Source organism: Pseudopodoces humilis, chromosome 16 (genome assembly GCF_049639895.1).
Source record: "Pseudopodoces humilis isolate 2021_Gansu_Grassland_sample_001 chromosome 16, ASM4963989v1, whole genome shotgun sequence".
NCBI classification, from domain to species: domain Eukaryota; kingdom Metazoa; phylum Chordata; class Aves; order Passeriformes; family Paridae; genus Pseudopodoces; species Pseudopodoces humilis.
The window spans coordinates 17,054,490-17,065,158 of NC_142215.1; positions in this window are offsets into that span (position 1 = coordinate 17,054,490).

The window sequence follows — 10,669 nt, forward strand, 5'->3', positions numbered from 1 at the left end:
TATGTCTTTCTGGCTGAGTCTAGGAATAAGGCTCGGGAATGGAGGAAAGGACAGGAAGGTGAATGGTCAGGAATTGCAGCTGTGAACAGGCGTTTGTGTGGGACACACTTCTATCCCTTCAAAATAGATGCAAGGGTGTCCTTACATTTAAGACATTTAAGGATGTCTTACACAGCTTGTTCACTCTACCTAGCTGAGGTTTCAGTCCTGCAAGCTGTGTTCAGTGCTGCTCACCTGACAGCAGGATGGCTCCTTGCTCAAAGCTGCTGAGGAGATGCTGTCCAAGCACACACACACCTCAGCACCAGGAGACCTTGGGGCAAGGCTGCTCAGGGAAACTACTGCCGTAGGCATAAAGGATTTCTTTCAAAGTCTGTTTGGAGAGTTCCAGCTGCATTTCTAACTATGAAAATAGCAACAGTGCAGTTTGTATATATGACTTTAAGGCATAATTTGTCTTATATTGGTAAAAAAAGTACTGTCTTCCCATGTGTAATGTTGCAAGAATAGCCAGAAGACATTCAGCCTGCATGAGCCTTCACCAGAGATGTTTTCTCCACAACACATGGCAAAGGCCTCTGTTGTTCCTGGGAATGTTTGTAGCTTGAATGCATTATTCTGCTGTCTTGTCATCCATGTGCACGATAAACTGGGCATTCTTGACAATTGTTTCAGAGAACTGTGGCTAAGAAATTGAAATGGCCTTTTATTTTATTTAGGCAACAAAGTGATTTATGAAAAGACACATCCACTTCCCTGATGGGAAGTCCATGTGTGCTTTAAGCCCCGGAGCTGACTGGGCTGAGATCATGCTCTTGCCACAGTTGTTACCATTGGAATTATTGGAGTGCACAGGAGGACTGAGCCCCTCTGCTGCCCCCAACTCTACTGTGCTATGTGCTGAACAAAGATGGCTTGAGGCCCTTCCAAGCATCAGCCTTTGTAAACACCCTGAGACAACAGTCCCCATGGGGTTCAAATAATCCACACAGAGGTTGCCATCTCTTAAATTTCAATGGTGAGTTGGAGGTACAGGAGGGAGATTTAAGGAGCACAGAAAAGAAATAATTCACACAGCCTTGCTTCAGTGCCTCCCCTCTTACCTCTCCCCACAGCAAGGCCTTTCTCTGGAGCCACACAATTTTCACTTCACCAGGTTTTTGGCCTCAGTCTGTTTCTGAGAAACATTTCCCCATCTGTTGTGGGGTGCGTGTGTCAAGCAACTCTCACTTGCATGAAATGAAGCTGTGATCAGCTTTATCAGCAGTTACAGCTGAGTGCATCCACTTTGGTTGGGCAGCCATTGGCTGAGGTTGGTTGAGCCTCTTGGATTCATCTGGTGAAAGGTAAATGACTGAAAGGATGAAAACAGGGTTTTTTAATTGCCAAGCCACTCAAATCAATAGGAAACTCTGCATGCTACTACATGTGGTCTCCATGGACCCCATATGAAAGATGAAGGCAGCTGTGACCTCGCTTCATCACCCTTGCCTCAATCAATAACTACCAGCTTTTAGAGTCCCAAAAGGTGTGATTAAGTCTCTGCTGCATGAAGTTAGCGTTTCCTAGCATATAACCCATTGTCCTGACTGAAAGGACCTAAAAGCCCTTATTCTGTGAGGGTTAATGACCAGATGTCCCTGGAAGGAAGCCCATCAGCCCTGGGCCTCAGTGCCAGAAATTACTGCAGCTGATTTCATTCTCCTTTTCATCCGTGTCGCAGCTTTGGCGGCAGCGTGAAGCATTTCACTTGGGTAAAGGAGCCTATGGGTGCAGGGACAATCCCAGCGATGTCCTGGGAGGGGACTGGAAAGAGACTGCTGTTATTCTATTCTATTGCTCTCAGTCCATGACAGGATGCTTCAGAGGGATGCAAACTCAAACCCTTCCACACCTGAGTGTGGGTAGTGCATGGTTCAGGTCCATAAATGTAGTACTTTCTCTGCAGCAGTTCCTCTTATGGAGTGAGTGCTTGTGTAAATATGACAGCACCAGCAAGGCCTAAATCAGACTATCCCCTTGTAATAGCAAGGCTTTAATAATGCCTGAACAGGAAATTGCACTGTCTGTGTGAAAGCAAAAAGGACAAGTTTATGGTTTGCAGCAGCAGAGATGCTTCAGCACCTTTATCAGGAAGGGAATGGGCAGTGTACTTTGGAGAAAAAGTTGCCTCATAGGGTACATGATATATTTAGGAGACTAATATTGAGACATTGTTTTCAAAGGACCATTTTAAGGTCACCATTTTCATGCAGAAATCTAACAGTACATTCTTTGACTTAAAAGAGCTCTCTGAGTAGCTGCCTTTTTTGTAATATTTTTTAACTCTGTCTCATTGTTGATTCCAGAGCTCTGGAGGCCGTGAAGATGCCTCACTCTGAGTAAAACACTGACATTGGCATCCTGCTCTCCACATGGTGTATTATTGACAGCACAATTGGATAGGGAATTTGGTTAGCACAGTATAACCAGGGTATGTGCCAATTACTGGAGCATCATTATTAGTCTTACGGCATGTTTTTAAAGTTATTAATTAAAGCTTTTATCTTCCTTTGCAGATTAGAATTTTGAAAAATGTTGGGTAGCATTAATAAATCTTTAGTCCCTGTAGCCAGCAGCAGCTGCTTAGTTTTAGGAGAAAGAAAAGCCCTGGAAGTCTTCCTTCCAGGCAGTTGTGAGCCTGTGTCTAAGGACAGATCATTAAGGATTTGCTGCTCTGGGATGGAGGGAGAAATAAACTTACATATGCAGAGAATATGGAGCACAGATTAATCCAGCCATGATTCAGTCTGAGTGCAAGATTCGTTTCCTTTGAAATGCCATCAGAAAGTATTTGCTCACAATGTAGGTCACAGCAACAAAGGCTGTGGGAGGGATTGACTGAAGGCAAAAGGAGTGAAACTGAAATTATCTATGTTCAACAGCTGTCTAAGCCAGATGTTTGCAACATTAAATACTCTGTGGCAACAGAAGTCTGTAGCCATGTAGACCCTGTAGTGGGAAGAAATGGAATTGTACATTTCTGTAAGTCCACACAATGACCTTGTAACTCTCTTACCCGTGCTATTGTTACAAATCTCTGCTTCTCTTCATGCTAAAAGTGTGCCAAACACATTTTCACAGCTAGCTCATGCTATGATTTTTCTAGTGCCTCACTTCCTTGCCCTGAAATAATTGTTCTTTGAGCTCAGTACATGAACCAAACATTGAAAGAGATTAAGATGACCAGCAGATGATGGGAAACAAAATGCAGATAGACTCATTCCACATAAACAAATATTTTGAGGTGCACCGCTCATACAAACTGATTAGTTTGCCAGCTGTAGGCAGAACTGCAGAGGAAATTAAAAAGGTGGAGCATGCTGAAAACCACAGAGGGAAAGAAACTGCAACAGGGTACACTGATTCATAATGCAGCAGGGAAAGAATGAGGTTTAGACATGGATCTACTGGATTTTAGGATTCCTGCTTCTTTGAGAGACAGTCTGTCTGTGAGACACTTTCTATACTGTCACACCAGCAGTGGAGTAGAAACTTCTTTTTTTAACAGGCAGGAGGAGGGGGGAAAGCCCTGTGTAAAGCCCAAGCTCCTGTAAGTGGAAAATATCGTATGTACCCTTTCAAAATCCTTCAGGATGCAGCTGCAGATAATGAAGACAAATGATTCCTTCAAAATAAAGATAATAATGGAAACAGGCTATGCCTAGAATTCACCTCAGCTTTAGATTCTTATGGTAACAAAGGTAGTAGCTATAAAGGAGCCTATTAATACAGTAAAAGGCAGAAACAGACAAAAACTGCAAGGATGGAGGGTTACTTAAAATCTCCAAGAGATGTGTACAAAAGAGTCTGAGGCAGGAAATCATTACAGAGATCATGAAAGCATGAACAGTCATAATGAACATCAGAAATACCTTATGACCTCTCTTCCTTTATTTGCAGATAGAAGGAGTAGCATCTCTGCAAAATGAGATATTTCAGCAAAGAGCATTAAGTGGAAAACAGTCAGGATGTTTCCAAAAATACACTTCTTTTTGTCAAGAGACATCAGTCAGGCCCCAAACTTCTCCTATCAGTCATGGAAGATTAACTATGAAAACTCAGTAGGTTTAGGGTAGAATTTTCTACTGAAAAAGTACTTGTAGAAAACACCCCAGTAATTTTTTGGCACTCAACAGTATTACAAGGGACATGGGAAAGTTTGTTTCAAGTTCCTCTTCCCGTTTAGATAATGCATGAGATTCAGTCAGATGATCTAGAAGATGCCTGCTTTTGGTAAGAGCTTTCTGGCAGCCTGGAGATTCTCCTAATCCCTGAAAGTGATGAAGAGATCTGAGAGACAGAAATCTAAACTATATGCACTTCTAAAACAGAATACTGGTCATCTTATCAGTTCACACTTAATGCTATCTGATAATACAGCAAGGCTGGAGTGTCTTTTCGTGTTACTTCCTTTGATTTTTAAGAAAATTTGGGACATAATTTAAATGAAACTGAATAGAAAAAAAGCATATTTTGAGCCAGAGAGGAAACTGAGAAAATTCAAGGATGGGGTAAACCATCTGGGGAAGTAGGAAGCCTGGTTCATTTCTGTCAAACTCTTCACAGCATTCCTGGATGATAACGCAGGCACTGCCTGAGCCCTCATGAACCCCAAGCAGCAGGGGCTCTGTGTACAAAAAATACAAGCTTATCACTAAGGTCTGCTAAGAACAAGGCTGTAGGTGTAAGGAACATGCACCATTGGAATAGCTGTACTTAGAGATCAGTGCTGCAAGAGTAGCTGGAAGCCTATATTAATAAGGTTTAATCCATTATCCAGGGAGAACGTACATATATCATGGGAGTCTGTGACCTCCCAGAGGGAGACTTCACCTGACTTCACTAGGATGGGCTGGAAATGAGGCCCTTCAAGGCCTCTCCTCTACTGATTAATCATTCTAAATACTTTTGAGAATCTATTTCACACCTGCCCTTCAAACCTCAGTCTGGTCCTTTTTAAATTTGCCCTGCTAGCTCTCTTAGACTTTCACACACTTCCAAAATCCCCCAGAGCCACAATATCGCCCATCTTCAGAAAACCTGCCTGTGCCAAGCAGTCTCTGACACACAGGGCAGTGCTGAGGGAGCAGAAGGACCATGCCACTGCTCCTGGTGGTCACTGGTACTCTGAGCTCCCTGCCAGCCCTCAGATGCTGAGGCCATTGCAGCAGAAGCAGCCTCTGTTCCATGTGCATGGTCCATATGTGGACCATAGCAGGGTCTGGGACTGGAGGCAGCAGTGTATTTCTGCTAAACAGAAAAATACTGCTACTAAGAGAACAAAGACTTTCAACTGTGATTAACATCTTATTGCCTGGGTGGTACGTATCAAAGGGCTTTTTGACTCTTCTGGAGCCACTTTAGTCCATTTGGATTAAAATCAACACAGCTGCTCCCCAACTGATTTTAAAAATGCTTCCAGTAAATGCCACTTCCTGCTATTGCCGTCCCTCCTGAACACTGCATCATCCTGCTCAGCTTAGCTCAGATACTTGCTCCTCTACTCTCTCTCCTCATCCTCCTCTTCCTCTTTCTCCTCTTCTATGTGTATTTGCTTTAGACCTAACAATCTCAATTCCTACATCCCCTGTACTTCCCAGCAACAACCTTCTGCACACTGATGAGCAGGATGGTGGGGGCTATTAATAAGGAAATGGAATTGCCCACAAGAACAAGTGGGGCTGTGAGTGTGGGAGATGCCAGGTTACTCCTGCTCTGCTCTCCCCTCTACCTTGGCTTGGGCACCAGGGCTGGATGCTCTGCCTGGTTCTACAGGTGAGAGATGTTGCTCTACAGGTTGGAGCCAGCCAACCCCATGTGCCAAGGGAGCTAGCTGCTCAGGACAGCTATTTCCTTGGACAGACCACGTGGAGATGAAACTTTCAGAGGCTGAGGACTGTAAAACCAGCAATAACAAGTGTTTCTGTCTCTGCTGTGGATAAAGGGGTGCAGAAATCTCTAGTAGCAATGCAGGGATGAAGAGGGGCTGGAAGATGGTAATTGCACTTGGAAGTGAGTAACAGAGAGTGTAAATTTAAAAGAAAATAGTTCAGAGTGTCTGTGCAGAAGAAGCCAGGACAGCAGGACTGGAGCAGCCCTTCTTCTGCTAAAGAGCTGCAGATGGGTGATCCCAGTGGGATGCTGAACAGAGTGACAGAATTAGGGTTCAGAGTTGTCAAAGTTCCTTTGACATCTCTCTAATGCACTGATGTGCTCTAGCCTAGATTTCACTCCATCCCTAGGATGCAGATGCCATCTGCAGGAGCCACTCGATCTAGCTTCCTGCAAGCTACAACAGCTGTGAAGGGAAGATCTAATTCTAATAGTCAAAGAGGTGACAGAAGAGACACTCCATCTCTTGCAGCCTCCCTGCCTGCACCACAGGAAGGAAGTACAGCCCCTTTTTGTGGAGAGAGCTGCAGTGATGGGTGCCAGGAAAACTGCCTCTCTCAGCCAGGGTCCAAGGGTTGGGGGACATTGGTTTGCTCAGGCACCCCTCCTGTTTCAGGTTGCAAGATGAAGGTCTTTCCTTGTAGAGCTGGGGGCTTCCCACCTCCAGTAGAAGTGTGTTTGACAATATTTAGGCAGAAAGATTGGAGCTGTCTGCTCCCATAGCAGATTTCTCTTCCAGTATGCTTCATATGCAGGTCTGTGGGACTCTTACCCAGTGCTGACTTGAGGACCATGTTCTCGGACAGAGGGTACAATGCTCCTAGCTCACACTGTTGACAGTTTGTAGGAAGGAAGGGTATAGTTTTGAATGGTCATTAGCTTCAGGAGCTGGGGGTTATCTTGCTAAAAGCCTTAAACAATATATTAAAAAGCCTTATATTATAATTATATAATATATATAATTATAAAAGCCTTAAACAATATATTAAGAAGTCCTGAGTATACCTCCAACACCTCTCTGTCCTTTGGGTCACAATGACTGAGCTCCAAGTACAACTTGCTGCAAGCCAACCCTGGGTCTCCAGAATACAAGCACGGGAAGTGGCTTGTCCTGTTGTAGAGGTTTCTGTGGGTGACTGAGGGCTGTCAGGTAGGGATGAGCTGTCATCATATTAGAAGCAGTTAATAGCAATCAGCAGTTAAAAGGAGTTTTAACACCACACATACTTTCCCTGTGCACCAGGGAATTGCAGTGCCTACTGCTGGAGGGTGTTACTTCATGATTGTTCATGAATGCCCACCGTCACTTAACCCCCAAATTTCTTTCCTGTGGATGTATGCAGTGTGTTCCCTGTTGCTGTTGCTCTCTGAGGGGATGGAGCTCTGGGCTCTGTGCAGCTGGAATGCACCCAGCAGTGGTGCTCAGCATTCCACCTCCCCATCACCTTCTTCCCTGCAGCTGTGAGAAATGCCCATAGTGGAACTTGCCAAATGAAGCTTTCTTCAGCAGTGAGTGAGGAAAGCAAGCAATTTGTGTCTCCAGAGCACATATGAGCAGATGGCAGGTGAGCACTACCCTCCTGAGAAGGAAAACACTTGTTCCCAGAGGGCAGTAGTGTCTGAGCTTGCAAAAAATCCTGAGGTAAGAAAGCTGAACTGTGCCTCCCCTCTCCCTTTCCAGCAGTGTTGAGGAAAGAAGGCAACAGATGCCATCCATTTAAAACAAGCATGTCAGTAACAACCACAGCCTGAACCAAACCAGATGTGAACTCCAGGGCTGTTAAGCCTGATACTTCACAGACTGCTCTAAGAGCTGGGCAGTGTAGCTTGAGGTTCCCCAGTCACTTGTTGAACTTCCTGAAATGAAGACCTCAGGCTCACAACTCAGAGTTCAGTTAATCTGCCATCAGCACAAAAGAGTCCTTCTTCTTCCTGACATCTCTGGGAAAAGGCTTTGCACTCACTTAGACTCTGCTGAGTAACTAGAAAAGGAAATTTTTCAAGCTCCCTAATGGTACAGGAGGCCCAACAGCCCTGCAACCTGAAAATAGGTGCCTGGTTTCAGATTAGCAAAAGTTCATCATCCTATTCCTCTATTAGATGATGTAATTGGAAGTAAGCATGTTTACTGAATTTTGCTTTTGGTACTAATAAACTCTTCATAGCAAGGCTGCACTCCCAAACAGTTTCTACAGGATTCTGTACACAAGCACTTTCTCACAAATAAAAATAATCTTGAACACCTTTCCTTCACCTGGAGAATAAAATGTACTGAGCCCAAGAAATGAGTTCTGAAAAGCAGCTTCCATGATACTTGAGCCTCTTCATTTACCCAATCTGAACCTTAGAACAGTTCATGTACTATCTCTAGATACTCACAAAGCAGCATTATCATCTGATTTACTAATTTTCCTGAATGATAGGGAGGGACTTTTAGAGGGGTGTTAAAGCTCTTTACTTCTGTTTAAATAGAAGCTCTTGTAAGAATAGATTGAAACTGATTTTTTTTTATTTACTGAGTGCCTTTTAGAGGAAAAATGATGACAGCATCTTGAATTGCCAGCAGATCAATTAATAAACACCAGTCTGAGGTAACACATATTCCAGGTATGGAAACCTAGGGAGTGTTATTTCTTAGTGGAGCCTTAGCATGGGTAAGGAACTTGACTTTCAGTGTCTTTTGTGATACAGACTCACACAGCATAGACTCATTGCCATACCCTTGTGTCAGGAAGAAATGCATTTTCCTCTGGCAGTTATGAATTTTCTTACTTTGACATAAGGGATTTTGTATAGTGATTATAAGCAATATACAATAAAAAGCAAAGCTTACATTCATATTCTTGAAGATGACATGGTAGCACTGAGGATACTGTATTACAAAAAAATTAATTTACAGAAGTAAACATTGTATCTCAGACCATGTGGTGTCAAAATGAAATATTCAGTCATGTTCTTACTGAAGTATCCAGTCTGCCATGTTCTCAGTTTACAGATCACTTAATTTCTGTAGCTTTGCTTCTGTGGCACAAGACATAAGAGAATGTAACCACTTGATTTTTCTTATTACAAATTGCCCAATCTGAATTTTACAAACTCTTTTTTCAGTTTGTTACTGAAATATAACAATGTCAAAATATCTTCAGGATCTTTTTAATAAGCTGTCCCAACTAGTTCCAACTTTGACTATGCATAGATTACTGTGTGTCTTACCCGCTCTGTACATCCACTTGTGGATTTTAGACTCAATTGAATGGACTGACCTAAATTTCTTAAGTAAATATTCTAAAGAGGTTTCCCATATTTTCTTTCTAAATCTCATGCATTCATTCAGTTGGAATAAAATCAGGTTGCTGTGTTATTTTACCCATCTATAGGTAGTTATGAACAGTTTTACTCCCTTCCTCTAAAGATCTCTCACTTCCTTACAAGAACAGCGTAAGATTTAGTTCATCTGAGCTTCACATACAGCAGTCATATGGAAGCCAGGATCAGAAGCAATTTGATTCAAAGGGCTGTACTTCAAACTCCTGGATCAACCTGATTCTCCTGCAGACCAATGGATGGTGTGGGTGCCATCTGCTTGTCACTGCTATTGCCTTTCATCTGTCTTTATAGGGAAAATAGAGGAAGACAAAAGAAGGGCACAACCAGAAAGGGGTCTTGCACTGCACTGGATTCTCTCTGGCTTGCTGTGATCTCTTCTGTGTGACAGTGCTGTGGAACACAGACCTGAGGAGATTTCAGGGAGAGCAATATTTAGCTCAGCTTTCTCTATAGCAAAACTGCTTTTTCTGAAGGATGAGATACGGTGAAGAGCAATATTGAAATTCTCTCTATGAAGTGTCTGCCTTTCACACAAGTAGCACAAAGTAATTCCCTCTACTCATTATCTTTTTCACTAAGACTTCTGCTTAGCCTGCTTCTTTCAGCTCTAATTACAAACCAGCAGTACCCATCTCTGCTTTCTTCTGGATAAGCTCTCCCTTGAATTTGACTTATTTCAGGATGTTGGATGCCGGCTGGGAAATGGAAAATACATTCTGGGAACTGCAAAACCATCTTTCTTTCTAGACAGTTACACATTTTCTTAAGGCAGTTAATTCTAAAAGAATCACATAAAAAATAGTAAGCAGAACAGTTCAGTAGCTCAGGTGGTAATAAGCAAAAAGAAAGAAAATATTCAGTATAAATTGAAAGCCAAACAAATTGTGTTAAAACCAAATATATACACAATTTGCTTTCCAAGAATCTGTCTGGTATGTAGGAAGGGCACAAACCTCTAAATATTTGGGGTTAAAGGATTTTGCACATGAGCAAGAACTACTCCATGCTGCCTAAAATTCCTTTCCCTGGATGTACCTGACACACCGAAGTTGACCTTCAGCCAACAGGGGGAGATAACCATCAGCCATTTATTCACTGGCATCCTGAGGACTGAGCCCTTCGAGACTGGAGTGCCTTTGGCAAAGGAAAACAGCCGGTGAGTGATGCTGCAGCACATCCCTGGGAGACACTTCTTACTGGAATTTTTCAAGAGACAGAGCTCCAGCATTTGTCTGCCAACACTTCATTTGCTTTCACCACAGCTGCCAGCGCTGAGCCCAGACACTCCTGCCTGGTCCCCGTGGAGCTCACGCGTGGCCAGCATGAGAGGCAGCCTCGTGTGCTGGGGCAAGGGACTGGGTGGGCTCTGTCATGGGAAAGGACTGCACTGATGCAGCAAGGGTAAAAG